Source organism: Rhinatrema bivittatum, chromosome 6, assembly GCF_901001135.1.
Source record: "Rhinatrema bivittatum chromosome 6, aRhiBiv1.1, whole genome shotgun sequence".
Classification (NCBI taxonomy): Eukaryota; Metazoa; Chordata; class Amphibia; order Gymnophiona; family Rhinatrematidae; genus Rhinatrema; species Rhinatrema bivittatum.
The window spans coordinates 296498722-296507366 of record NC_042620.1 but is presented as its reverse complement, the minus strand read 5'-3'; the positions used below and the strand labels follow the sequence as shown (position 1 = coordinate 296507366).

Here is an 8645-nt window from a genome sequence, read left to right as displayed (position 1 = left end):
GCCCTGTGAACTACAATTGCAATATAGTAACCCTCCCATACGAAACAGCACTAACTGCCAGGACTCAAACAGCAAGAGCCCTACCCATGAAAATGCAGCACCGCAAATATTACACCAGGCCCTAAAACACCAATACATATCCTATTAGCATAACAAAACAGGTCAGGCTCCACATGTTCATTCTCACATACTTGCTTGTTCACACGCATGCTCACTCTTCTCCCCCTACAGAATACCCAAGCGGCAGCAGCCTCCACCTTCAGTCCACACAGCCAACAGGACTTCTCCTCTTTCCTCCCGCGGCACGGGCCGACTCTGCTCCCACTTCTTCCTGATGTGGAAACTGCACCTCCTTCTTCCTACCCATGCAAGCCCACATAACAGTACTACTTCTGGGCCCATGCAGGAGGGAAGAATAAGGCAGCACAGTTGGTGCAGTTTTGCCCACTGCTGCACCACGCCCAAAACTGTGGTGCTATAGGCGGCTGCCTAGTGCTTCCACTGGCCCTGCACTCTCTCCCACTCACACTTACCCCCACAAGCAATGTTGCTCCTTCTCTGCCTTCCCACACTTTCCATCTTGCTCTCTCTTTCAGCTCACTCCATCCCTCTCCCCTTCCCTTCCCTCTCAAGTTGCACTCCTTCCTTTTCCTCCCTCATTAACAACCCCCTTCCTCTCTCTCTCACACCCCCTTCCATTCCTTCTCTCGTATCCATTCTCAATCACCCTGCTTCCTTTCCCTTCCATTCTCCCAACCCCTTTCTCTTCCCTCCCTCTCTATTCCTTTCCCTCCCACTTATTCACCCCTTCGCCTTTCCTCCATCCCATATCATTCCCGCTTTCTCCACTCACCCCTCCCCTCTCCTTCCTCCCATTCCTCTCACTCACTCACCCCCTCCTCTCTCTTACGCCTTCCTTACCCTTCACTCCACCACCCCATCCACTCGCCGGCTGCATAAATCCATGGGTCCCTCTTTCCTGCTCTTAGGGGTGGGATCCTGCTGTCACATCACATTCCCACAGAGCCGCAGGGCCTTTATCCTGCCTACAAGCGGTGAGAACCTGTGGGCACGTCGTAATTTGGCAGCACCAAACCGCTGCAACCGTTGGGATCTTCTTTCTGCCTGTGGGCAGCAATGGCCTGGGCCCAGGTGCCCACCTGTTTCCTGTTATGGATCAACAAGGACAAAACGGAAATCCTCTTCATCTCTCAGGGGGACAGCCACTCTCTCCTTAAATCGCCTTCCACTTCACCGGACAACAACATAACCTCATCTTACGTAAGAGATCTGGGTGTGCACAACACTACTAAGGAATGCTTCTTCAAGTCCTAAAAAAGATGAAACCCCTTCTACATTCTCAAGATTTCCGATTGGTACTACAATCAATCATCCTCACAAAAATCGACTACTGTAGCTCCCTGCTCCTGGGCCTTCCCGCCAACACCATCAAGCCCCTGCAGATGTTACAGAACTCGGCCGCCAGGATCCTGACGAATTCAAAAAAGAACGACCACATCACGCCCATCCTCTACAACCTCCACTGGCTCCCTATCAATTTCAGAATTCTTTATAAAGTTCTGACCATTTTGCACAAAACCATACACAAACTCTCCCCTATTGATCTCCCCCATTCAGCTGCGCCCTCACACACTCGGTCAGACCGATTAGAAGAGCCTACCAAGGTACTCTACACGCCCCCCAAGCAAAATCATCTCTAAGGAACAGAGCCCTATCCACGGCAGGGCCCCACGCAATGAACTCTCTCCCACCTGAACTGCGACTAGACCCCTGCCCAATTTTCCTTCAAAAAAACCTCAAAACGTGGCTATTTAAATCAGCGTTCCCAGAACCGCCCGGGTAGCCATACCAATTCACCGTAACTGTCTCATGGCACCCAGCAAGCGTGGTATATTGTATCAAGTTAACTCTGTATCTCATTTATTAAGTCTTTCGTACCTCATGCACCAATTTGGATCATCCTTGGTGGCATCCCAATGCCCCTCCTATTTTAATGTTATTTATTCAAATCCATTGAATGTTTTTATTTAAAGTTATTATATGTTTAAGGTTCTATGTAACGCTCTCATGCAAAGTTATTTGTTCCACTGTAAACCGGTTTGATTTGTATTCTATACAAGAAGATCGGTATATAAAAGTTAAAAATAAATAAATAAATAAATAAATGGATCCAAGTGGGGATCGTAGTGATCTAGATATTAAGTATGTGGATAATCGCCTCGTAGCACTTTGAACATCATTAACAATAGATAGAATTTTGTTCTGCATGGTTTTGGTAACCAGTATAGTTTTTTATAGGACAGGGATGATGTAGTTGTGCCTTTTTGCATCCTTTATCAGCCATGCAGCGGAAGGAGTAGTTTTAAATTAACTGCAGTTCGTGGAGGGCCTGTACAATGCATTGCAGTATTTAGGAAATAAGCTATTAAAAAAAGTAAAAAAGGAATATTTTTTTTTTATTCTCTACCTGCTCTTCAAGGATCAAGAACTATTAACTGGAAAACAGTGTAGCATAGTAATTAAAACAGCAAACCTGGACAGCCTGGTCCCATTTTCCTGTAACAGCTCAGGAGCAGATTCTGTGGTAAAAGTTGGGGAATTCTGCAGAAACATTTCATCAGAAATTCCTGAGGCATTTCTCTGGCACATTTGCCTCTGAAATAATGTACATTTTTATTCTATGTACATTTTATTTTAGCTGGGAAAAGGGGATTTTAGTGGTTGGTGCAGGGAAGGGGATCTCAGAGATGAGGGAAGGGAGAAAGGAAGGACTGAAAATGGAGGGAGGATTAGAGTTGGCAGAGGAGAGAGAAGGGAAGGAGGATTTGGGATTGGAGGGGGATGAAGAATTCCCTCTCTTATTCCCCCTCCCTACCTAAGGCCAATCCCCTCTCATGCACTCACACACACACACACACACACACCAGCTGGATCCCCTTTCTCTCCTGCACAAACAGATCCCATTCTAGTCTCCTCGCTCTCAGGGCCCCTCCCCTGCATCAATCCCCTTCTCCCACCACACATCCAGGCCTGGTGCAAGCATATGTGGCACCCTAGGCAAACTTTGGACATTGAACCTCCCTCTCCCAACTAACTGCTGGCAGCAGTGGCACCAGCACTGGCAGGATCTTGCCACCCCCAAAATCTTGGCGCTCTAGGCGACCGCCTAGTTCGCCTAATGAAAGCGATGGCCCTGCACACACTTGCCCGACCTCTATTACCTATTCCTTCCTCACACACGCACCACCTGTCCCCTGCATCAATTCTCCTCTTTGCCAGTTCTCACCCCCCTCCCCCAATCCCTGCCGAGTCTTACTCTCTAGCTCTCTTGTCCCCTGCTGAATCAACCTGAATCTTAACTTTTCTCCACGATTCCTTCTATTTCCATACCAATTGGTCAGCAATAGGAGAAAGGAACTGATGATGTCTCGAGCCACATTGACCCCCTCCTCCTCTGCCATGAGGGCCTAAGGCACCATCACACTCCTTCACCTCCTGCTGGCTTGTATTTGCATGGGGGACAGGGGAAGGAAGGAGGAGTGCAAGATATATACCAACTGCTATGCCCTGACCCATTCTGGTCTCCTGCCAGGGGCAGATTGTCCTCTCGGGGGATCAGGCTTCCCCTGGTGAGTCGGTCAGTCCTGTCACGTGGTTTTTCTTTTTTTTTTTTTTTTAACTTCTCAGCCAAAAAGAAGAAGAGGTGCTGCTGCAGCCCGAAAAGAAACCTGCGGGACCGTGGCAAAGACATCCTGCCAAGGCCAGGAGAGAGGCCTGCAAGGCCACGTGAACCTACACACCCCTGCCCAGCTTTGCAGGAGCCGCGCAGTAGCAGTGGACTCCTTTTACCTCCCGGCAGTGAGGAGCAGCGCTGCCGTCCAACAGCAGCAAAGACAAGGCCCAGAAGAAAGGGGGAGACCTGAAAGCTGTAGGTGTGTATGCTTGTGTGTGTGAGAGAGGGCACCTGTGTGTATGTATGAGACAGCCTGCATGTGTGTGTGTCTGTGTGTGTGAGACAGCCTCCATGTGTGCATGAGAGAGAGAGAGCCTGCATGTGTGTAAGAGAGTGAGAGTGTATGCGTATGTCTGAGAGACTGTGTATGTATGAGAGAAAGAGAGCCTGTGCATGTGTGAGAGACTACTTATATATGAGAGAGAAAGAGAATCTGCATGTGTCTGTGAGAGTCTGTATGTGAAAATGAGAGAGACTGCCAGGGTGTGTGAAAGCAAGAGAGCCTTTGTATATGACAACGTGTGTGCGTGTGTGTGTGAGAGAGAGAGAGAGAGAGGATGAGTGTGAGAGCCTGTGTGCATGTGTGAGTAAGGGTGTGTATATAAGAGAGGGAGTGTGTAGTGTGTATGTGTGAGAGAGAGGAAAACGTTTGTGTAGCTCCCCCCCCCCCCCCCAACTTCCCCAATCCAGGATAATCAGGGTTACTAAAAATCAACAGATCTCAGATCTTTTTTATTCTGATTAGTTTTAATTGTTGGATGTTATTTGATATGTCTATTGTTTTGAAATATTTTATTGGTTTTTGAGAATGTTTTAAAAGTTTTTCTTGAGTTTAATTATTCAATAATCTTTTAATCAGCAGTTTTAAAATACATATTATTTCCGTTAGTATAGTTTTACTATTGTGATTGATGTGGTTATATTTTTTTATTTATGAGGAAATGATGATGTTTTTGATTTTCCATTGTTGCACTACATACAGAATCTGGTTTCTTGTGGTTTCCAGTTCAGTTTTAGTCTGCACATTCCTGTTTATACTTTATGGTCCTTTATTCTATATCTTGTGTCTGCATGTGTGACCTAAGTGAAGCATTCTGCTGGCATGTAGTTTCTGTGTAGTGATCTATAGTGGCTATAAAAACACAGTGTGTATGTGTTAGCATTTTTCAGAATAAAACACTATTACAAGAGAGAGTATGGCTCCAGAAAAGACTAATGCTAAAATTCTTATATAGTGAGTATATACTGCAATTTTGTTCATATAATATTTTTTATAAATTATTAATTACTTTTATTTTGTAGAATCTGCCATATAGGCATGTCGCCCTGATCAGCAGCATTGCAAAACGCTGGGCATCGGCAGCAGCATGGTGGTTTAATACTGAACATTGCATTTTCATTGATGAAGTCATTACAAGACAAATTCTTCATTAATTTGATATAAAACATTCAAAATAACTTTTGCGGTAATAAAATATAGGTTGGTTTTGGAGGTTTTTTAGACCCGTGATTAAAATATCCATAGCAATTTACAAATTACAAAAAAATGTTCTTGCTGGATTCTGAGGTCATTTCCTCCTTTAAAAGAACTGTTTTTCAGCAAGAAGTGTAAAGTTGACCTTAAGAGACTTGTAAGGGGAGTTTCTTTGGACTTTGTGTGATTCACCTACCTCTCCTTTACCTATTTAATGTGGTGATCTATACCAGCCTGGCATGTTCTGTTTTCCTAATAGGAGGTGTATTGGTGTTTTAGGGCCTGGTGTAATATTTGCAGTGTTGTCTTTTCATAGGTAGGGTTGTTACTAATTGAGTGTTGGCATATAGTGCTGATTTGGTATGGGAGGTTTACTATATTGTAATTATAATACAGATTACTCATGTCTTTCTAAGAGCCAAGTGATTCCAAGTGTCTTTTTTGCTGGGCTTTCTGGTTGACACCACAGCAGTGCATGTGAAAATAATATACATGTTGTTTGCAACATTTTTACCTTAGAAAACTATGAATGTCCTTTCCTCATGTACAATCTGTTATTATAAATGCACAGTTTTTAACTGTGTATGGTGAGTGCTGGTAAGGGGGGGGGAGGGGCACAAGGATCTAAAGTTCACATAGGGTGCCTAATACCCTTGCACTGACCAGAAGAGAGTCCACCACACATAGACCCCCACCATTCACCTAGCTCCCATTTCTCCAGGGGCGGCAAATGCTGGGGAAACGTGGAAGGCAAGTCATAGAGTTCCTGGTAGTGTGGCAAAATTGCCAGCTTCCTAGAAATATTATCTGGCGCTCCCTGCTTCCCCCCCCCCCCTGCAGCATTTCAAATCACGGAAAGGGCCAGACTCCAAGAGGACTCCCCTTGGCCTCTCAATGATTGGGGGAGTGGGGGGGGGGGGGGCAGCAATCTCACCCCTCGCCTCCGGCAGCAGATTGCCTTAAGCGTGTACCTGGCACCGATCTTTTGACACATTCAGGTCTGCAAAACAGCACCCCATGCAAAAATTGCTTCCAACGTCTGCCCCCCTCCCAGCCCCTCCCTTCCCTTTGGGTCTCCCATGTTTGCAGACTCAGAAACTGATTCAAATGGGTAGTATTGCTTCCCTGCCCTCTCCTTCCCACTCCCCCCCCCTCTTAATTTGATGCCCACTCCTTCTCACCTCCCCCTAAGCACACCCTTGATCCCCCCTCCTCCCCTCGCCCACCAAGTATTTAACCGCTCTACCCACCTCGTAAAGCCCCTCCCTGATTATTTCTGTAAATAAGTTCACCTGTATATAATGTTTTCATTGCATATATCTATCCATTTTATATCGCTTGTTAATTTGTACAGTTTTACCCCTGTTTTCTCCCCCCCCCCCCCCCCCCCCCCACCTTCCCTGCTACCCAGTTCGCCTATCAGTTCTTTGTAAAGCCCAATTGGCTACTTTATGTTACATGGAAACCGATGTGATGTTATCCTAACGAATGTCGGTATACAAAAATTGCAAATAAATTAAATAAATAAATGCCCACGACTGTCACCCTTCTTGCCCATGCTTTGCAAAAGCCCTGGGTTGAGTGATGCCATAACTGGGAAAACCAGCATCTCAGAAGCAAATCTGACATCATGAAGCAGATTACCCTGGTGCCAGAGGCAGATCATCCCGGCTCTGTGCGCTAGTTAGTGTACACACACATTCCCCCAGTGCATCTAAAATATGCAAGGTCACGAGCATGTGAGGGCTTGGACAGCTCTGAGGGAATTTATTAGGCTGATAATGTTCTCGAGTCTGTTTTCATCTTTTAATTTAAGGACAGCCAATTAAAAATAACAGCACAGTGCACTCAAAGGACAGCCCGACCTGCAAAAATTGACTGCAACTCCTTCTGCACGTATTTTTTTCTAATGAGCTGGTGAGTTTCCAAATGTTATACACATATCCTTTCAGTTTTACTCCCGATAGACTAAGTAAACGTTCTTTCAAGCACATCTGTCTTGTTTTGTAAATAAAGGCCAATAAGAAATGAATGAAAATATGATGATATTTTATTTCTTTAATTCAAAACCGTGGCAAAATAAAATGGTTCCACTGGGGCTCGAACCCAGGACCTTCTGCGTGTAAAGCAGACGTGATAACCGCTACACTATGGAACCGTACAGTGCAAGCCCATCCCCTAGTGTTCCCTATAGCCGTTGCAGAGCGGACTTGTAAGACGCAGATTCTTATTCCGACCTTTCGTCCCGCCCTATAGGCATCTCGCGACCGGAACCCCACCCTGGGCGCTGCCCGCCTGGCCCCTCCTTCTCCTCTTCCCGTCCCTTCGGAGCCACGTGTTTGTGCCGTGCAGCGTAGCTCAGGGTCGGTCCCAGGCCGCCCCTCCCTGGCTTTCTCCTTCCGGATTCAGCCTGCGCCGCCCCCTCGCTCGCGCGCAGGGTGCAGTACTATCCGAGGGCCAGAGCGGGGCTTGGTTTGGGCTGCGCGTTTAACAGAGGAGAAATGCAGGGGCTGCTCCGGCGGAAGAGGGACCCCTGTCCGCCAATGCGCCAGCCGGTATGGAGGAGTAGGAGAGATACCGGACGGAAACGCAGCATGGCACCAAAGAAAGGGTATTCCGATAAAAGTGCAGCCCTTCCTTGTCGATTTGGAGACCATGTTAAATGTATTTTATTAATGTCGCTACTATGTATTTTTTGTCTTGTGTTTTTTTTTTTTTTTAAGCAATTTATATGCTACTTTGGCAACGCATGCACAAATATTCATGCCAACACAGTTTCGTGAATCTGAATCTAGAGACGGTTGTGGTGAGCCCTGTAGGAAGACGGAAATGCAGCGGGTCCCAGAGGGAACGAACGACCACCCAAAAATGTCCAACTGCCCTGGAGGATAACAGAATCTTGACAGCTTTAAAGCAGGAACAGTTAAGAATAGCAGGGGGAAAACTGCAGTTCTTCAAGCGTGATTTTTTTTTTTTTTTTTTGCTTCTTGCCCTTTGTCACTTCCCTTATCATGATCTTGTATCCCACTCGGCGTGGTCTCAGTTCTGCAAACATTTCTTTTAGCCATAAAAATGATGGAATGTCTGGAGATATGTGGTCTTCACCTGGTTCAAGAGACATTAGGCTCTGTCGCTTGGAGATTTACCCTTTTTGTATAGTATTTTTGCACATCTCTGATCAGATGAGCTAATCTGATTTGTTTTCCAAGCTTTCTCATTTCCTCGCCTAATTTATTCGGCTTAGTTATCTCTTCTAGCAGTAGTTTGTAGTTTATAATAGTTTTAATTCATTTTAATACAGAATGTGTGTTCCAGAAAGATGTAAATACTATCTAACGTGGAAAAATTGGTTTTCAAATAAAACAAAATTCACATTACCAGTTTTAAAAATTGCACCTGCTTGGTAAGGTTAAGCAG

The 8645-nt window shown here is 45.7% G+C and overlaps 1 non-coding gene across 1 annotated transcript; it reads right to left on the bottom strand.

Annotated features, from left to right (window-relative positions):
- Positions 1 to 7313: 7313 nt before the first annotated feature.
- TRNAV-UAC lies at positions 7314 to 7386 on the bottom strand. Its single transcript has one exon. It is a non-coding gene; the product is annotated as a tRNA-Val (tRNA).
- Positions 7387 to 8645: the final 1259 nt, after the last annotated feature.